The sequence below is a fragment of the Podarcis melisellensis genome (assembly GCF_964234715.1).
Source record: "Podarcis melisellensis genome assembly, chromosome: 16".
Classification (NCBI taxonomy): domain Eukaryota; kingdom Metazoa; phylum Chordata; class Lepidosauria; order Squamata; family Lacertidae; genus Podarcis; species Podarcis melisellensis.
Window position 1 is genome coordinate 6,974,597 of NC_138533.1, and position 19,943 is coordinate 6,994,539.

At 49.0% G+C, this 19,943-nt stretch overlaps 3 long non-coding RNA genes across 3 annotated transcripts in view; all 3 read left to right on the plus strand.

Moving 5' to 3' along the window:
- LOC309358725 overlaps nt 1-19,943 on the plus strand; it is a 258,724-nt gene that overhangs the window by 57,623 nt on the left and 181,158 nt on the right. The window lies entirely within an intron of this gene.
- The window catches only part of LOC309358760, a 150,745-nt gene that overhangs the window by 7,604 nt on the left and 123,198 nt on the right, over nt 1-19,943 (plus strand). The window lies entirely within an intron of this gene.
- On the plus strand, nt 15,276-18,734 carry LOC309359474. Its single transcript, XR_014163852.1, has 2 exons — nt 15,276-15,337; nt 17,897-18,734. It is a non-coding gene; the product is annotated as an uncharacterized lncRNA (long non-coding RNA).

Below are 19,943 nucleotides of genomic sequence, written 5' to 3' on the forward strand. Positions count from 1 at the left end.
AGTCAGCTCCATAGGCTCACCTCTACAAAATCTCGCTAAATTTCTCGCCAAGCAACTTCAGCCCTATGCAGAATCCATCTCTTCACACGTTCCAAACTCCTTCCAGTTCATAGAAACAATAAAGAAGCAAAACCTACATCCTAATGACCTACTTGTGAGCTTCGATGTTGTATCTCTCTTCACACAAGTGCCCATTAATGAAGCCCTGACAGCCATTCAAAACAAATACAATCCCCCCGAATACATCTTGGACCTGACCAACCACTGCCTAACCAACACGTACTTCATCCACAATGGACAAAGATACAAACAGATAGAAGGAGCACCTATGGGATCACCCCTCTCACCGGTCATCGCAAACCTGTACATGGAACACTTTGAAACCAATGCTTTAGACAAGTCAGAACACAAACCCAAACTTTGGCTCAGATATGTTGACGACACCTTTGTAATTTGGCCACACGGGAAGGAAAAACTGGATAGCTTCCTCACACATCTCAACAGCCTACACCCCAAAATACAATTCACTATGGAAATAGAAGCCAACAACCAACTTCCCTTCCTTGACGTCCTAATCTACAAAAAACCTGATGGCTCCCTAGGACACACTATCTACCGGAAAAAAACACACACCAACCGCTACTTACATGCACAATCACACCACCACCCTGCACAAATAAACTCCGTAGCCAAGACTCTCATCTCCAGAACCAAACGCCTGGCTGACAAAGACCACTTGACAACTGAGTTACAGAATCTCTCAAATGTGTTAATTGCCAATGGATACCAGCAAAACAGGGTTACGAAGCTAATCCAAAAAGAAACACCCCCCAAAAACCAAGACACAGAAGAAAACAATGGCATGGCCCTCCTTCCTTATATCAAGGGCACTACAGATAAAATTAGCAAAATCCTCCATAAACACAATATCAAAACAGCCTTTTGCACCAACCAAAAAATAGCCAATATCCTCAGAAACCCCAAGGATAAAATCCAGTTGGAAAACCAAGGGGTCTATGAAATACCCTGCAAAGTCTGCCCAGCCACGTACATTGGACAAACAAACAGACGAATAAATGCACGTATCGCAGAACACAAGAATGCCGTCAAAAAGAAGAAAAAACTTCCTCTCTTTTCCAACACATGAAAGAAACAGGACACGAAATTAATTTTGCAGATTCCAAATTGCTCTTTAACATGGAACATCACCACAAGAGAATAATCATGGAAGCCATCGAGATAGAGAAACACCCTCACAACATGAACAAGCGTGACGACACATCCCGCTTGCCAGACATCTGGAAATTAGCCCTCCCCACAAAAACTGACACCAGATCCAGAGGCACACAGAACGCTATCACCAATCAACCACACCAGACCCAAACCCAGACCCTCTCCACAGATAAATTACAGACACCATCCAGTAGCCAAACCATGGTGGCACCTCCGGATGCTGCACCCCCCTGCAATCCCTACACAGATCTGGCTGACACAGGCCACAAAACCACAGCTCGCCCCTATACACGAAGCCAAGCCAAAGCACAACTAAGTGCAGTACAGCCATCTTCTCAGAAAAACTCTTCACAAAGTTCAAGAGGTCAAGACACAAAGACTTTAGCAACTAATCCACACCTAATGACCCACCTAAGTGGTACTCAGGATATCACTCAAGAAATCACCCAAGATATCCCTCAAGTAATTAAGGAACAAAAGAAGAAAAGGCACACTAGCCTGGGAACTTCCTCTCTGCCCAGAACATTGGAGGCTATACACCACACCCCCTCAACAGTATTTATAGGAACTCAAACACTGAGATCCTGCTCTGTTCCAGTAACAAGAAGCCGAAAGCACCAGCCTGAAGATGACGAGTGAGACCTCGTCGAAACGTCGCCTAGACACCCCAACTTTTACACGGGAAGACACCCGAGGACACCAAAACCTGCATTCCTGTACCCGTGAAAATCTACGAAAGCAAATATATATATATATATATATATATATATATATATATATATATATATATATATATATAAAATTTTATATATATATTTTATAAATTTTATATATATATATATATAAAATTCTTGCTTTAATTATGTGTTTGTTACTCTTCCTCTTCTTCCGGTTTATCAGTGCTATCCTCAGGTAATTCCTCTATCCCCCTTTCTGCTCCTGTCACAAGCATGCCTTCTCCTAATTCTTATACTAAATTTTTCATCTGAAATTTCTGCACTTCAGATATATCCCTGCATCATTGTTTCTTGTTTTTATATGTAAAAGAGACTCCTTTCAGGAACTCGGATCTATATGGAATTTGCTTATTTCTCAGAGCATCTGTCAAAAAGTTGGAATTACCTTGGGTTTTTTAGAAGTTGGACGGGAATTTCTTTTAGAATAATTTTATTTTTCTCTCCTATCTGTAATCTATTCTGATAGTTCGTTTGTATTATTTGGTCTCTGATTTGGCGCAAATTAAAAATTACCAGACAGTCTCCTGGTAACTTTTTTCACCTTTGCAAAGCTTGATTTAATTCAGAAGATTTAATCAATCGAGTTTTCTGTCAGGGAACTGACATCAGAGCGAGAAGCGGAGGCAGGGCTCCAGAACGATGCCGGAGAGGGGACCAGCAGGGGGGAAGGTATTCAGCATAACACCAATAGAGAAGAGAGGGAGATGGAGGAATTGGTGACAGGGCTCCAAGACCCTTCACCCGAAACTAGTGGAGAGAGCGCTGGAACACCCCTGCCTTCCCCTTACTTGCACAGACGCGTTCCGCGCAGGGAACATAGGAGAAGACTCGGGGTCAAACAGCTTTTATGCTGGAAGAGGTTCAAGAAACGCCCACTGACGGATTCTGCAAGTGACTAACAGGTCACGGAGGGCGGGCTCTGACCCTAAGCATGGTTGGGCAAGCAAACTAACTAAACCGAAGGCAATTTATGCACAAGTAACCCCTCACAACCATTACAGGAATCCGTGAGTCCTTGACGTTACTTGTGCGCAAGCAGGAGTAACATGAGCCAGACTGGAGGCACCGGGGCAGCGGAGCAAGCTGCGGGGGTGCAGGACCTGGTGAAGAGGAACCAGGAGCTGGAACGGCATGTAGCCCTGCTGACGGCGCGGCTGGATGAGAGGCGCACCCAGGACGCGAAGGTTAGACCCACCCCAGTGGGAAAGAAGGTGCCCGGACTGGTACACAAATTTGGGGGGAAGCCCCAGGAATATAATGGATTCTGAACAGAAATAGAGTACGCTTTGGAGCTGCAGCATGATGACTTTGCTGACGAGGCAGCGAGGGTGGCGTATATCGTGGGGCACCTTGAGGGTGGCGCAAGGGAATGGGTTAGACCCCTTATGGCCACGCAGAACCCCGCCATGAGGGACGTCCGGATGTTTTTTCAGGTGATGGACGCAATGTATTCAAGCCAATTGGGGGAGAGTGTAACCCAGAGGGAGTTGATGAGATGCAAGCAGGGGGATCTTTCCGTTAGAGACTACTGGTCCCGCTTTGCGATGCTAATACACCGGCTCGAATGGGATCTGGATAGCCCGCCCATACGGATGCTGTTTGAGGAGGGGTTGTCCCCAACCGTTAAAGACGAGCTCTCCCGCGCGCCGCGCGCGCAGTCTATGCATGAACTGACTAAAGCTGCGCTTGCGATAGGCGCTCAGCAGGAAGCGCGTGCTTTGGAAAGGCGGGAAGGGAGAGGAGAGCGCCGCCCTGACTACCGCATTCCTGAGATGCCAAAGCAGCCTCCCGATGATGTGGTGCCCATGGAAATCGATGGAGCGCGGGCGAGCGAGGTTTCGAGCGCCAACCAAGGAGTCAAAAGGGAGGGAAAGGCTGGGAAAAGCACCAAGAAGTGTTTCCTCTGCCAACGGTCAGGACACTTTGCCAGGGTCTGTCCACAAAGGGAGGCTTGGCAGGGGATGGTGGGAGTCGCTGGAAGCGAGGAGGAGGGGGCAGAGGAAAAGGTGCAGGGAAACGCCAGCGCTTGACTGCCCACAGGGGGGTGCAGCAGCCAAGCGAACAACTAACGGAAGTGCCCCAACCAGACCCACCCAAGGCTTCTATAGCGATAGAGGTGGTGCTAGAACTCCCAAATGGACACCCAGTCAAGGTGAAGGCAATGCTGGACTCAGGCAGCTCCTGTAATTTTTTTAGTAAGGAGTTTGCACTGGAGCACCAACTACACCTGGTGCCACTTGATTTCCCACTCCAAGTGACCACAATAGATGGCAGGGAGCTGCTGGGAGGGGAGGTGACACATCAAACCCCACCAATGAGAATGAGGGTGTCCAGGCACACCGAAACCATTGCCTTTCATGTGGCCACACTGGCGGGACCCCCGATAATACTGGGCATGAGCTAGCTAGTGCTACATGATCCCGTAGTGGCTTGGCATCAACAGACAGTCACCTTCGGGTCAGCACACTGTTTGGAACACTGTCTAGGGGGGGAGAAGCCCAGGGTGAGGTTGGCCAGAGTGGCAGCAACTACACTGAAGCAGAGAGCAAAGGTGCCACCACAGTACGCGGACTTACAGGATGTCTTCAGCGAGAGAGAAGCGGACAGGCTGCCGCCTCATGGGCCCTTCGACTGCCAAATCAACCTACTCCCTGGGGCGCAGCTGCCGGTGGGTAAGCTGTATGCCATGTCGGAGCGAGAGATACAGGAGTTGTGAGACTTTATTGACAAAAACCTAAAAAGGGGGTTTATAAGGGAATCGAAGGCTGTGGGGGGCAGCCCTGTGTTTTTTATGGAAAAGAAAAACACGGATCAGCTTAGGCTGGTCATAGACTTTAGAAAATTGAACCTCGTATCGGAACCCGTGACCTTCACAATGCCCAGAATTGATGATATTCTAACTAGGGTAAGGAAGGGTAAGATCTTTACCAAGCTGGACCTCCGGGGAGCATACAATCTGATTAGAATGAGGGAGGGGGACGAATGGAAAACCACCATGTTCACCCCCCTAGGGGCCTTTGAGTACCTAGTCATGCCATTTGGATTACAGTCGGGGTCAGCCTGTTTTCAAAGCTTCATGCACCATGTGCTGGGTCCCCTGCTGTACAAAAACTGCGTAGCATTTCTGGACGACATCCTGATCTATTCAGACAATGAAAAACAGCATGTCCAGGACGTCAGGGAAGTGCTGAAGAGGCTACAAGAGCACCAGTTGTGGGTCAAGCTGGAAAAGTGCCAATTTCACGCCAGAGAAGTGGAATTTCTGGGATACAGGTGGTCGGACAGAGGCCTAGCCATGGACCCCGGCAAGGTGCAGGCGGTGCTGGAATGGAAGGCTCCCAAAACCCGGAAGGATGTGCAGAGGTTCCTCGGGTTCAGCAACTTCTACCGGAAGTTCATCAAGAACTTTGCCGACTTGACCGCACCCATCACGGATTGTATCAGTAGCAAGAAGAGGTTCGTTTGGACGGAAAGTGCCCAACGATCCTTCGAAAGGCTAAAGAAGGCGTTCGCCTCGGAGGAACAGCTCCTGCACGTGGATCTGCAGAAGCCGATGAGGCTGGATACCGACGCATCAGACAGAGCGATAGGAGCGGTGTTGCTGCAGCCGGGACGGAGCCAACACACCTGGAGGCCGTGCGCCTTCTTCTCACGGAAACTGAACAAATCGGAACAGAACTACACGGTGTATGATCGCGAACTGTTAGCTATTTATGCAGCATTTCGGCAGTGGAGACATCTCCTAATAGGGGCTCAGCACAAGATTCAGGTTTGCACTGATCACAAGAACTTGGAATATTGGAGAACAGCTCGAGTCCTCAACCAGAGACAGATTCGATGGGCACAGGAGTTCTCCAAGTTCTTCTTTGAGATCAAGTACGTGCCGGGAGAAGAGAACGTGAGGGCAGACGCGCTTTCCCAGAAGCCAGAGTACACGGAAGGAGAAGGGCCGCCGGAAGCTCGACACGTGTTCCCAGAGGAACGATGGGTTTGTGGGGGAGCATTTGTTGGGAAACGAGAACTAACCGAGCTGATTCGCCAGGACGAATTCGCCCAAACCCGAATCAGGGAACTCAGGGGAACTGGGGGAGACCGGGGAGGCTTTGAGGAAAGGGAAGGACTGCTGTATTACAAGGGAGCAATGTATGTGCCCGGGGAGGCCTTGCGGGAAAGGGTGCTCAAACAGCTTCACAACAACCCAACAGCGGGGCACTTTGGGCAACACAAAAATATGTTACTGGTCACTAGGGAGTTTTGATGGCTAAGGGTGAGGGAAGATGTACAAGAGTATGTACCGGGGTGTGACCGCTGCCAAAGGGCCAAGGGAGAACGGGCAGCCCCAGCAGGGCTACTGGAACCCTTACCCACGCCGGTAAGACCCTGGGAGGTGGTGTCTATCGATTTCATGACTGATTTACCCAAATCCAGAGGTAAGACAGCAGTCATGGTAGTAGTAGATCTGCTAACCAAAATGTGCCATTTTATAGTGTGCTCTCATGCAGTGACAGCAGAGGAAACCGCCCAGTTGTTTGTGAATCACATCTTTAGGTTGCATGGGGCACCTTCCAGGGTTTTCTTTGATCGAGAGAAACAATTTACCTCGAGGTTCTGGAGGAGGCTTATGAACTTATTGCAGGTGGAGGTGGGTTTCTCGACGGCGAGGCACCCGGAGACTAACGGGCAAGCGGAGAGGGCGAACAGCATTTTACAGCAATATCTACGCTGTTACGTCAATGAGAGACAGAACGATTGAGTAGAAAAGCTAGCACTGGCAGAGTTTGCGTATAACAATGCGGAGCATGTGTCCACGGGGATGAGCCCGTTCTTGGCTAATTATGGGTGTCACCCCAGGGCCTTTCCCGGGAGGGGGGAGGAAGGGTGGAGCGTGCCCGCCGCAGAGCAGTTCGTGGAAGAAATGGAAGCCCTGCACCAGCAGCTTAAGATGAATCTGGAAAGGGCCAAGGAGGTGTACAAGAGACAAGCAGACAAACGTCGCCAGGAAGGGGAGACCATAAGGGTGGGGGACCGGATGTGGTTATCCACACAAGGCTTACCCTTCAAGGGTGGGTGTAAGAAACTGAGGCCAAAACGGCTGGGACCATTTGAGGTGACCGACCAAGTGAACCCGGTGGCGTTCCGGCTCAAGTTGCCAGACAGCATGAAAATCCACCCAGTATTTCATAGGTCACTGATCTCACCGTACAGCGGGGAGTGGAGGGTCCAGGAGGGATGAGGGGAAGGGCTCACGCACCCGCTACTGGAAGAGAGGGAACACCACCACAAGATAATGGAGATCCTGGATTCGCGCTGGCGAGGGCGGCAGGTGGAGTACCTAGTGGCTTGGGAGGGGGAACCCGAGTCAGAAAACACGTTGGTTCCCGCAGGGGAAATAGATGATGAATATCTGGTGGAAGAGTTCCACAACAGGTATCCGAGAAAGCCCAAACCCCTTGAGAGATTCTGGGAGGAGCAATTTGCCACCACCGATGAGGTGGAGGAGGATTTTGTGGGTTTCCCGGCTTCCCAGGAGGAAGGAGGAGAATCGTCAGGAGAGGAGGAATCAGATTGGGAAGCCCCTCCCGTGAGAAATCGGAGCGGGTGGGAAGTGGGGTTTGAGTCCTCGGACGATGACAGCAGCTCCTTTTGGGGGGTCCCTGCATCATCGGTTGAAGAAGGGGACAAGGTCCCGTCACAGGGTCAAGCCGGGGGTGGAGGGGGTCCTGGGAGGGAGGTGGATGTCAGGGAACTGATATCAGAGCGAGAAGCGGAGGCAGGACTCCAGAGCGATGCCGGAGAGGGGACCAGCAGGGGGGAAGGAATTCAGCGTAAGACCAATAGAGAAGAGAGGGAGATGAAGGAATTGGTGACAGGGCTCCAAGACCCTTCACCCAAAACTAGTGGAGAGAGCGCTGGCACTCCCCTGCCTTCCCCTTACTTGCGCAGACGGGTTCCGTGCATGGAACATAGGAGGAGACTCGGGGTCAAACAGCTTTTATGCTGGAAGAGGTACAAGAAACGCCCACTGACGGATTCTGCAAGTGACTAACAGGCCACGGAGGGCGAGCTCTGACCCTAAGCATGGTTGGGCAAGCAAACTAACTAAACCGAAGGCAATTTACGGACAAGTAACCCCTCACAACCATTACATTTTCCATCAGTTCTTCCTGTACCTCCATCTAATTAAGCCTCTCCTTAATCAATTTGGACCTTATATCTTCCTCTGGTTCTTCGGAAATTAGTCTAAGACAGAGAATCATTTCCTTCTGACACATTTCCAAAACCGCAATGGCACCCCAGGCTGATACCTGGGAGGCATTAGCCTCCGCCACCTCCTCTTTAATTTTTCCTGGCCTTTTCTCAATTCCAACCCTTCTGCCTGAACCCTCTTTGTTTTTCTTCCTCTAACCCCTGTGTCTTGGTTTTTAGCTCCTGTACTGATAGTCCCCCTGCCATAGTGTTCCCATCCACATTGTCATTGCTGACACAACTCAGATTCCTTTTGTGGGTTGACTCTTTTTCCTCCTCCTCTTCCACTTTCCCTCACAAATGTACCCCTAATTATCTCTAAACCATCCTGGGGTTTTGTTTTTTGCCTGTATACTTTCACAATGCCCCTGTCCCCCAAAAAAGTTCTTCCCAGGATCCAACCAGAATGCTCTAAAATGCTGTCCTTACTTACAATCTCAGCATCCTTATTTACCACATTTCTGTCTCCCTCTCCTCAGCTGTGTGTGGTGTCTCAGCTGCTGAGCAAAGCAGGGAGTGACAGCAAACGTCAGAACCTCTTCACAGTCATGTTGCAAATCTTTGAAATACGTGTTTAAGGACCCTCTGATGTTGCACTGTAAGGTCTGATGGCGCTGAGAGAGGCTGGCTAAACGTGAAATGATGGTCACAGAGAGAACTGGCATTTTCCCCTTTCTCTGGGGTGCATTGGATTTTTCTCTATCCATGTTCTAGGTCTGCAGGAGAGGTAGCGAGGTGGAAAGAGCACGCCATCTTTTCACTTTATTTATATTCAAATATTGTATGCAGTGAACCAAAGAGCAGTGCACTCCTATCTGGGATGGCCATCCTCTTTCACCAAGCATGCAGCTGTGCGGTGTGTGTGTGTGTGTGTGTGTGGATATTTTCACCCCTCCCATTGCGATAATCTCCTAATATGATGTTTTCAGAAAGGAGGGAGAGGAAACTGCTCTTCGCTTCTTCCTCTCCTGCCTCACTCTGTGTTATCTATGTAACAATCTATGTAACAATCTATGATTGTTATCTATGTAGAGATTAGATGGCTGAGTGAGAGCTGTAACACTCATTCAAGCCAGTAGCACTTCAGTTTTAGCTTGCAGTAGCTATTAGAAATGAAAGAAGTTATGCTTCATAGCTTTCTTCCATCTTCTTTATACTCTGTTGAGTTTGGTGCTCACAACTCACAGTTGTGGGTCCAGTTCACTTAGACGTGCTTTCCAGGAGTCTAAGTAAACTTTCCTTTACACTTGTTTGCCTTGAAGAGCATTTTTTATTTGCAGACCATTCACGCAGTTTGGAGTTAGCCATGGTCATTGATTTCAATAGGTCTCCTCTGATTCCGAGTCTACTTCTTCTTCTCAGTCTGTCTCAGGAGATAATGGAAGAGTGCGTCTTTGGGGGTGAAGTCAAACCATTGTAGAGTTACAGTGCCTTCTGTGATTGTAGAAACCAATATGGGAGATACAAGTTTTGTAGCAGCTGGGGCAGATGAAGGCGTCTGGTTGTGCTGATGCCATGGTGTGTTTTTTTCTTTCTGCGCTTCTCCAGCTGGTCATTCCTCCTCCAAGTACACACTGAGTCAAGCAGACATTGGCAGATCAGCTGTTTATAAGTTAGATATAACTCACTGGATGCATTTTTTAAAATGGGTGCAAATTTAGTTCCCATTGTCCTCATTAAGGAGAATGGAAGCTAAGGGGCTTCCGGTGTGTTATGGGTTCAGGAAACATAGACAATGAACACAAACCACCACCTTAAACAACAACAACAACAACAAATTAATGAAAGACACATCAGCGTTGATCTGACTGGAGTAGAATTAGCTACAGCCAAGGACTATAATATCTGAAATGAGAGGTTGCAAGAGGTTATAATATAGTTACCCTATAATAATATGAGGAGACCCTATAATATGCTTGCAGCCTTAGAAAATAACATAGGCCAATTGTCAGGGAACTGAGATCGGAGCCAGAAGTGGAGGCAGGGCTCCCAAGCGATGCAGGAGAAGGGCCAAGCAGGGAGAGAGGGGACTCATCAGCTTGGGAAGGAAATCAGCTTGCAGCCTTAGAAAATAACATAGGCCAAGGTAGCTTTGATATGTGCAGCAAAGGTGATACTTGTTATAGTTCAGAACTTAACTGGTTAAATTCCCTGGTGTGTGTCACCTGCTGACGTCAGCTGTTAGAAGCTGGGAGGAGACAGAAGCTTTTAGAAGCTAAGGAGGAGGAATTTTTCCCTGTACTTTCACTTCTCTCTGTGTATCTGTGAGAGAGACATGGCTGAAAGAAGCCCTGGACTTTGATGCTGTAATGTTTTAATAAAGAGCTGTAAATAGACACACCTGTCTATGTGTGCTTACAAGGAGTAAGACTGCTTTACACGCTGTGTTCTACTCTGCTAAAAGCCGTGACTGAGAAGAGACAGCAGGAGTTATTGCGCAGCTTGGGAGGAAGCCGAATTCCAGAAAATGATCTTCTGTGGGTATGAGCCAGAAGCCCGTGCATGGCGATTTGCTTACCCGTCAGGTGATCAGAGTAAGGTGCTGATCAGTAAACACGCTGAGTTCTTAGAGGAGGTTGTAAAGTCAAAGACTCCTGTCAGGCGTGATGTTCTCTCAGATTGTCTCTCTGATCCAGAAGACAGTTCTGATGAGGCGGAAGAAGAGGCTGAGGCTGCTGATGACGACCAGGTCACTGACCAGGGTCAGGAGCAGGATAGGGCATCTCCACAAGTTGTTAAGAGACAGCCCAAGAGTGCGCCTAGTTCTCCTGTGAGTGTAATGGAGAGGATTCGAAGACGCTTTAAGTCAGAAGGAGAGTCCCATGATGCAGAGGACACACCTGCTGATCAAAGTGAGTCAGAGGAAACACCTGAGTTTGTGCCTAGGAGGTCCAGTCGCACAACTAAGGGTATCCCACCAGAGAGGTACCAGGCCACAGGTGCGTGGGTAAGTTTCGCACAGTGCGATTCTGAGAGTTGTGAGGTGGTTCCACAGTTGCCTAACAGGGACGCCAAGAGAGGGCGCAAGGCATTGGGGAAGGAATTGATCTCACAAGGTGTTACTGAAGATGTTGCACAGGTATCACGCAGGGACACAAGGGGGGGTGTTATAGTTCAGAACTTAACTGGTTAAATTCCCTGGTGTGTGTCACCTGCTGACGTCAGCTGTTAGAAGCTGGGAGGAGACAGAAGCTTTTAGAAGCTAAGGAGGAGGAGTTTTTCCCTGTACTTTCACTTCTCTCTGTGTATCTGTGAGAGAGACATGGCTGAAAGAAGCCCTGGACTTTGATGCTGTAATGTTTTAATAAAGAGCTGTAAATAGACACACCTGTCTATGTGTGCTTACAAGGAGTAAGACTGCTTTACACGCTGTGTTCTACTCTGCTAAAAGCCGTGACTGAGAAGAGACAGCAGGAGTTATTGCGCAGCTTGGGAGGAAGCGTGCCGGACCGCTGTAAGTGATTGATTGGGATCGTAAAGCTGTCTGAAGTCGCGGCTCTATCGATCAAGGGCCAGATCGATATCTATCTGAACAGGTTATGGAAGGTCAGCCAACGCTCGTAAAGCAGTCGGTGTGAGCTCCAGGAATGTCTTTGAAGCCAGCGGTCTGCGGCTGAGGAGCGGAACGCAAGCTGACTGGGTGCCGGAGAGCAAGAATGATTTATTGCCTGTTTCCGAGAGGCAGTGAGAGCTTCTGATACATAGAGAGCTGGAGCTAAAAGCAGCTAAGAGCCGGAGGCTGAGACGCAGCCGATAACGTTTCTCCACGGAAGGGAGAGCCAAGCAGCTGGTACGGAGTAAGTACAGCTTGAGGGGCACCTTGGGAGAACGGGAGAAGATGGCCAAAAGCCAGAATATACCGGTGGAGCCTCTAACTCTAAAGAGTTGGGCAACGTGGTCCAGAAAAATAAGGGGGTTGTTCTTGGTTGAAGGCTTCTGGGAAGCAAACCAGTGGGAGCCAAGAAAAGAAATACCCCTTGGCTGGCCAGCAGCTGGAGCAGGTGAAGCAAGCTGTGGGGCTGTGTTGGCTGAAGATAGCCAGAGACTGCATCAAGAGCTGAATATGCTCAAAGCATGCGTTCATGCATCACTGAGGCCTCATTTGGAGGGCGTAACGACAGCGTGGGCTGCCTGGAATTTGCTGAAGGGCTTGTGTGAGGCGTCAGCGAAAGGCCAGAGCCCTGGAGGAAGCCCTGGAGAGGCTGAAGGATGCCCAGAAAGCCCAATGGGGGCTGAGACAGTGTTGGGGAGCTGTTGTAATGCTTCTACACGTCTGTGTGATGGACTGAGTCCTGGAGAAGCTGGACTGGCAGGCCCTGTTCCCGATGTCTTGGCCTCTAGGAGCGCTAGTGAGCAGATCGGGGGGGCAAAGAGTTCCAAAGGCAAGTTTAAAGAACTTTCGCTTGTTGCTGAAGCAGAGAGGAGCTTCAGGGGGGGCCAGGCTGGTGGGAGGCGCTGTTCCAGAAGGAGGAAGGCCAGGCCAGCTGGGAGGAGCCCCGGGCAGTGTTTTTCCACTGGAGTTCAACGTCGGCGTGGCAGTTGCCCCCACCGGAGCAGAGAGCCGAGGCAGGATGTTTGCAAAGACTTTTCCCATGGGAATCAGGCAGGTTTCCATGGCAACAGGCCTGGGAAGACAGGCAGGCGTGGAACTGAGCCAGGTGGTCGTGCAAAACAACAGGAAGAGTCTTATCAAGTTTCTGCGAGTATGGCAGTGTTTGAAGACGGCCGAGTGGAAAATTCCGAGATTGCCTTTGTAATAGACTCTGCAGCTAACCACAACATGGTTCCAGAGACCCCTGCAGTCGAGAGGTGGAATTGCACGGCAGTTCCGAAGGGACAGACTATTAAGTTTGCGAATGGACAGAAAACTAGAGTTTCCAAGTGTACTAATGCCTATCTTTCTGTTTTACAGGAGACGGTGGATTTTTGTATTGTTCCAGAGATTCATCATTGTTTGTTATCTGTGCCTTATTTGTTAAATAAGGGGTTCAAAGTTTGTTTTGAAAATGATGTCTGCACAATCTCCAAAGGGGGGAGGTTACTGGCCAAAGTGCGGAAGGGACAGAATGATCTTTTCATTCTTAAAACGTCTCTTGGAGGTGAGGGGAAGGTTGAGAAAGCACAAGCGTTGCGTGCTACAGTTCCCAACCAGCATACTACAATTCCCGCTCATCATGTCATGTGTGCATGCGTATGGCATCAGAGAACGATTCACAATCCTTTAGAGGATTTGCAGGCGTTACCTGAGGTTGTTTCAGGTTGTAAAATTAGAAATTGTCAAAGTGCCATTAATTGTGACACTTGCAAGCAGGCAAAGGTGAGAGGGTGCAGTTACCCAAAGGTGGAACGTGTGGCCACTAAACCTTTTGAGCTGGTACACATAGATTTGTCCGGTCCTGTCAAGGAACCAAGTCTAGGGGGGGCCAGGTTTCTGCTAACTTTTCTGGATGATTTCTCGCAGAATTCCTGGACTCACGGTCTCAAATCCAGGGAGGATGCAGCACAGCTGATCAAGAGCTGGATTGAGGGGGTGGAACAGAGGTTCTCCACCAGGGTTCAAGCGATCATCAGTGACAGAAATGCTAAGTACACTGGTTCTGCTTTGCAGAAGTTCTTTCAGAAGAGAGGGATACGACACACAGTTATTTCACCCCAGCAAGGGGGGGTGGCAGAGCTGAGAAGTGGAGCTCTGGTTAAGGCTGCACAGGTGATGCTGAAAGAAGCCAGGTTGCCTCCTAAGTTTTGGTTGGAGGCTACGAGGGCTGTGTCATTTACCTGGAATCGTGTCTACAACTCATTGGTAGGTGACACACCGTTCTCTTTGTTAAATGGCCGAAAACCCCAGGTTCACTTTCTACGGACGTTTGGGACTCCTGCGCTTGTCTCTGTGCCTAAGGCTTTGCAAGGGCCAGATGGGGCCGAATTCCAGAAAATGATCTTCTGTGGGTATGAGCCAGAAGCCCGTGCATGGCGATTTGCTTACCCGTCAGGTGATCAGAGTAAGGTGCTGATCAGTAAACACGCTGAGTTCTTAGAGGAGGTTGTAAAGTCAAAGACTCCTGTCAGGCGTGATGTTCTCTCAGATTGTCTCTCTGATCCAGAAGACAGTTCTGATGAGGCGGAAGAAGAGGCTGAGGCTGCTGATGACGACCAGGTCACTGACCAGGGTCAGGAGCAGGATAGGGCATCTCCACAAGTTGTTAAGAGACAGCCCAAGAGTGCGCCTAGTTCTCCTGTGAGTGTAATGGAGAGGATTCGAAGACGCTTTAAGTCAGAAGGAGAGTCCCATGATGCAGAGGACACACCTGCTGATCAAAGTGAGTCAGAGGAAACACCTGAGTTTGTGCCTAGGAGGTCCAGTCGCACAACTAAGGGTATCCCACCAGAGAGGTACCAGGCCACAGGTGCGTGGGTAAGTTTCGCACAGTGCGATTCTGAGAGTTGTGAGGTGGTTCCACAGTTGCCTAACAGGGACGCCAAGAGAGGGCGCAAGGCATTGGGGAAGGAATTGATCTCACAAGGTGTTACTGAAGATGTTGCACAGGTATCACGCAGGGACACAAGGGGGGGTGTTATAGTTCAGAACTTAACTGGTTAAATTCCCTGGTGTGTGTCACCTGCTGACGTCAGCTGTTAGAAGCTGGGAGGAGACAGAAGCTTTTAGAAGCTAAGGAGGAGGAGTTTTTCCCTGTACTTTCACTTCTCTCTGTGTATCTGTGAGAGAGACATGGCTGAAAGAAGCCCTGGACTTTGATGCTGTAATGTTTTAATAAAGAGCTGTAAATAGACACACCTGTCTATGTGTGCTTACAAGGAGTAAGACTGCTTTACACGCTGTGTTCTACTCTGCTAAAAGCCGTGACTGAGAAGAGACAGCAGGAGTTATTGCGCAGCTTGGGAGGAAGCGTGCCGGACCGCTGTAAGTGATTGATTGGGATCGTAAAGCTGTCTGAAGTCGCGGCTCTATCGATCAAGGGCCAGATCGATATCTATTCGAACAATACTCATCTGTGATTCAGACGTGACTTCCTTTTTCTAAGAAACTGTATAAACCACATGGCACAGGACACCGATCTCATCAGACTCAAGCACCTTCTCTCTGTCTTCTGCTACTGCTCTTGGTAAGTACTTTTCATTCATTCTAATTCTATATGTGTGGGTGAAATAATGAAATCACTAACCATGATGGCTATTCTCTGCTCCCGTGGTTGGAAGCTGAATGCTTCTGAATGCCAATTGCTGGAATCCTCGGGGGGGGGGGGAGTTGCTCTCATGCTCTGGTTCTGCTTTTGGGTTTTCCTGAAGATGCATCTAGCTAGCTGGTGATTGTGAGAACAGGATGTTGGGCCATTTGCTGACCCAGCAGGTTTTTCATATGCTCCTAAATATCAGATTTTGGGTCAAGTGGTGTCAGCCACATCCTAGTAAGGGGTGGAGGAATCTGTTCATTTTGGCTTCCTCTCAGATTCTCTCTCTCTCTCTCTCTCTCTCTCTCTCTCTCTCTCTCTCTCTCTCTCTCTCTCTCTCTCTCTCCCTGACCTTCCCAGTAACTTTAGTTCCTCACAGTTTCATACAACAGGCCTGACCTAGCAGGCCCCTTTTATGTCCATCCGTGTTTTGTTTCAGAACATAAAAATTAGGTAAAATTAGGTAAAATTCTCTTTATATGCAAACTGAAACAAATTTCTTTCTCCATCCCTCGCTGAGAGTAGTTCTGGTTCTGCATACCCTCCAAAATTTATTCTATGAAAATAGGGACATCCAGTGCTTTCTTTCTGGAAAAATAGGTGCCAGTACTCACCATGAAGTTGTTACAGTAAGAGCCACAATTTTTAATGAGAGAGAGAGAGAGGTAGGTGCCGGTACTACGTACCCTTGAGTATCCTCGGGGGGGGGGGGAGCACTGGGTACATCTATTACCATAATAGTAATAATATTTAAATACTACTTGTCTGACTGGGTTCCCCAGCCCCTCTAGAAGGATACAAATATATACAAAAGCATAATAAAACATTAAACATTTTAAGAAAACGTCCCCATGCAGGGATGCCTTCAGATGCTGTCACGGCCACCCAGGACTGGTCCCAGCTCACAAGAGACCTCACTCCGTTGCAGCTTATTTACAGGAAAAGTTTATTGAAGATTTCTGCTTCTCATACAGTTCAGCATTGTGGCCGTACGTCTGCCACGTTAGACCGCTGAAGTCCCCTCTGACTCCTCCCCTCTTCCGCACCAACTTAATAGCCTGGCTCTAGACCACCTCTTCCTCTCCTTTCTTTTCCGCAGGGTCTTCCTGCCCCCCTGGGTTCCCTCTCTCCGTGACTCGCCTGAGGCTGAATCCTCTGCCGCCTCTTCCCCCCTCTTTCTAGCTTTAGGGCCGGGCTCCTCCCCTGAGCTCTCTCCACTTCCGCGCGCCTCTACGTTTGAACTTGGCGCGCGTACGTTGCTGCTGACCTTTCTTTCGACCGCTACACCACCCCCTGCTCTGCTCTCCACCCTTTCCGGCTGAACACCCTGCTCCAACCCCCTCTCTCTGTTCTCTCCTAATCCTGCTCCCTCCGAGAGGCTGACGACTCCACCCCCTTTACTCCGTTCCGGCTGAGACGTCTCTTGCTTCCTCTGTCTTCCACTGGGCTCCTCTCCGCTTCTCCCTTCTCCTCCCCTTTGCTTGATTAAGGTAACCCCCTTTTGAGAATCCTCTGACTCGCTGCTCAGACTCGTGGATTCCCTCAGAATTCCGTCATCTTCTTCCTCATCCTTCTGCCCCTCCTCCCACTCGCTCTCCGTCTCCTCTGTCATCTCCTCCTCTCTCCCAGAAACCCTGACAGATGCCTTTGTCTTGGGGGCTAATATAACTCCATAGCCTCCAACATTTCTCAGATGAAAATAGGGACATCCTAAGGAAAAGCAGGACATCAGAAACAAGGATGGTTTCTGTACATCCGGGACTGTCTCTGAAAAAAGGGACACCTGCATGGTCTGCACATGTTTGCAGGCTAGTTGCCCCAAAACAGGAAGAGGAAAAGGTATGGTTGACTCGCATCCACAAAGGTGGGTACCAGCTCTTGGTCCATCTTGGTCAGCACTGTGAAAAGGGATGGACAGTAACTCTCCAGGTTTTCAGGCAGGAGTCTCTCCCAGCCCTACCAGGACATGCCAGGGATTGAACTTGTGACCTCCTTTGTGCAACAAAGATGCTCTACCACTGAGCTATGGCCTGTCCCTCTTTATTATTTCATTATTTGCTGTGGTCACCTTTTTTTCCTTCCTGCACCCTACATGCCTTAGATATTGCATCATTCTATGCCATTTGTAAATTGTCTTTTGTAAGAGATACCTAATGAGAGTCAAGAGCAGAGGTACCCAATGCAGTGTCCACTAAACATCGTGGACTTCAACTCTGATCATTCTGAGACTTTGGCAACATTAGCTGGGGCTGGTGGGAGCTGCATGCCAACAACATCTAGAGGACACCATGTTGGTCACTCCTAAAATAGGGCATCTCATCCACAAAGGCAGGTACCAGCTCTTCCACAAAGCACTAGCCTCTGTAATTTCCCTTTTAACATGGCCTCTCCCCTCTGCTTCAACATCCCCCATTGTTGCACAAGTGCTCCTTCAGCATACCCTTCCTCAGCTGATTTCTCCCACTAACTCTTGCCTGTCACTTGTCATTTCAGACCCAGCTCCATCACTCCAAGATGTCTTGCCAGCCCTGCTGTGTCTCATCCTGTGCCCCATCTTGTGTCAGCTACCCGGTCGGTGGTCTGGGCTCACTGTGTTCACCCTGTGGGGGCTTGTCCTCCTACGGGGGCGGAGTGTCATCGAGTAGCCTCGGTATAACATCTGGAGCCAATGTTGGCTGCCTCAATCAGTTACCACCATGTCAAGTAGTCATCCAGCCGCCTCCCATGTGTGTGGTAGTGCCAGGAGCAATCCTTGCCGCCACTTGCGAGCCAGTTAGAGTGGGGGGGTACACCGCCTGCGTTGGGGGCTCCGGCGGAAGCTCATACAGCCATTTGTGTCTGTGCAAACCCCGTGGAATTGGCAAGGTGTGCAGTTCTCCCTGTTAAGATCAAAGTCAATCTCCACAATAACAGAGGAATTTGGAAAAGAAAATGGTACCTGGAAACTCCTAATACGCCTTCATGGCTGCTGCTGATGTCATAGGCCTGGGTGTCATCACTGCTGAGCCCCCTCAATCCACAACTCTGACAACTGGATCTGTGGTTGCTCAGCATTCCTGATGCTTGTGTCCTTCTCTATGCTAGATTGTAGATCTGCTGCTTTGACTTTTCAGCTTTTCCTCCTGCGCTTTTACTTAACTCAAAGTACAAACCAAAAAACTCCAAAGGCATTAAGTAATATCTCCTTCTTTGGTTCTCTGTATGTTCAACTATTCTGAAGGATGCCCAAGTTTTTTGATGCCTCAACTGTCCTGCTAAACTCATGCCAATCGCTTTGTGCTGTTATCTTTCAGAGTAAAATATTTTTGTTCCCTTTGACATTTGCTCACCAGGCAAGTGTTTTCACACGCTGCTTTTTTCATTCATTAAAGCTTACCTGCCTGCATTTGAAAGAGAAAAAAACCCTGTTGTGTTTGCTTCTCATTGGGTTTTGGGGAGGAGGACCTTTTTTGGGACCACACTGAATATCCATCTCATTCAGTAGCTGATGGATGCCCCAGAGAAACTGCTGGGCAAGGTGTATGACCATCACCCATCCCTATCTGTGTCTGTCACCCGATACTTAGATGCATGCTTCTCTATTTATGTGTAGCTTCTAATTTTCTTAGATATAGTATAGGGGAAAGAAATTCAGGTGTAATGATCAAACATGACCCTCTGGACTTCTCTTTATGGCCCATGAGACTCTTCCCATGTCATACAGGCTCCCAAACCTAGCCCCTCACCAGCTGCGCTTTGTAGGCTCCTTGGGTGCTTAGGCCTGTGTGGAGTGTTCCATTAATTCTGAGGATACAACTTACTTGCCAGCCTGGGAGAGATAAAGAATGCTACATATATAGTATGTGTAATACTAGTCGAAAAGGCAAACGTAAAAATTATCATAGCATCATAGAACTGCAGAGCAGAAAGAGATTCTGTGGACCATCTTGTTCAACCCCCTGGAATGCAGGAAGTTTCAGCTGTCCAATACGGGGGTTGAACCTACAACCTTTCTGTTATCAGCACCATTCTCTAACCTATTCAGGACGATGAAAGTTGCAGCTCTGCAATATTCGGAGAGCCAGAGGCTCCACACATCTGTTACACAATGTGCCTCATTTTATATTATGTTGTACCCTTGGAGGGACGTGGGTGGTGCTGTGGGTTAAACCACAGAGCCTAGGACTTGTCAATCAGAAGGTTGGCAGTTCGAATCCCCATAACAGGGTGAGCTCCCATTCCTCGGTCCCTGCTTCTGCCAACCTAGCAGTTCAAAAGCACATCAAAGTGCAAGTAGATAAATAGGTACTGCTCCAGCGGGAAGGTAAACGGCATTTCCGTGCACTGCTCTGGTTCACCAGAAGTGACTTAGTCATGCTGGCCACATGACCCAGAAAAACGGTCTGTGGACAAATGCCAGCTCCCTCGGCCAGTAAAGTGAGATGACTGCGGCAAACCCAGATTCGTCCGGACTTGTCTTAACTGTCAGGAGTCCTTTACCTTTTTAACCTTTTAAGACTGCAGACTGTCCTGTTCCCAGCAGGAGGTGCTGAAATGCAGA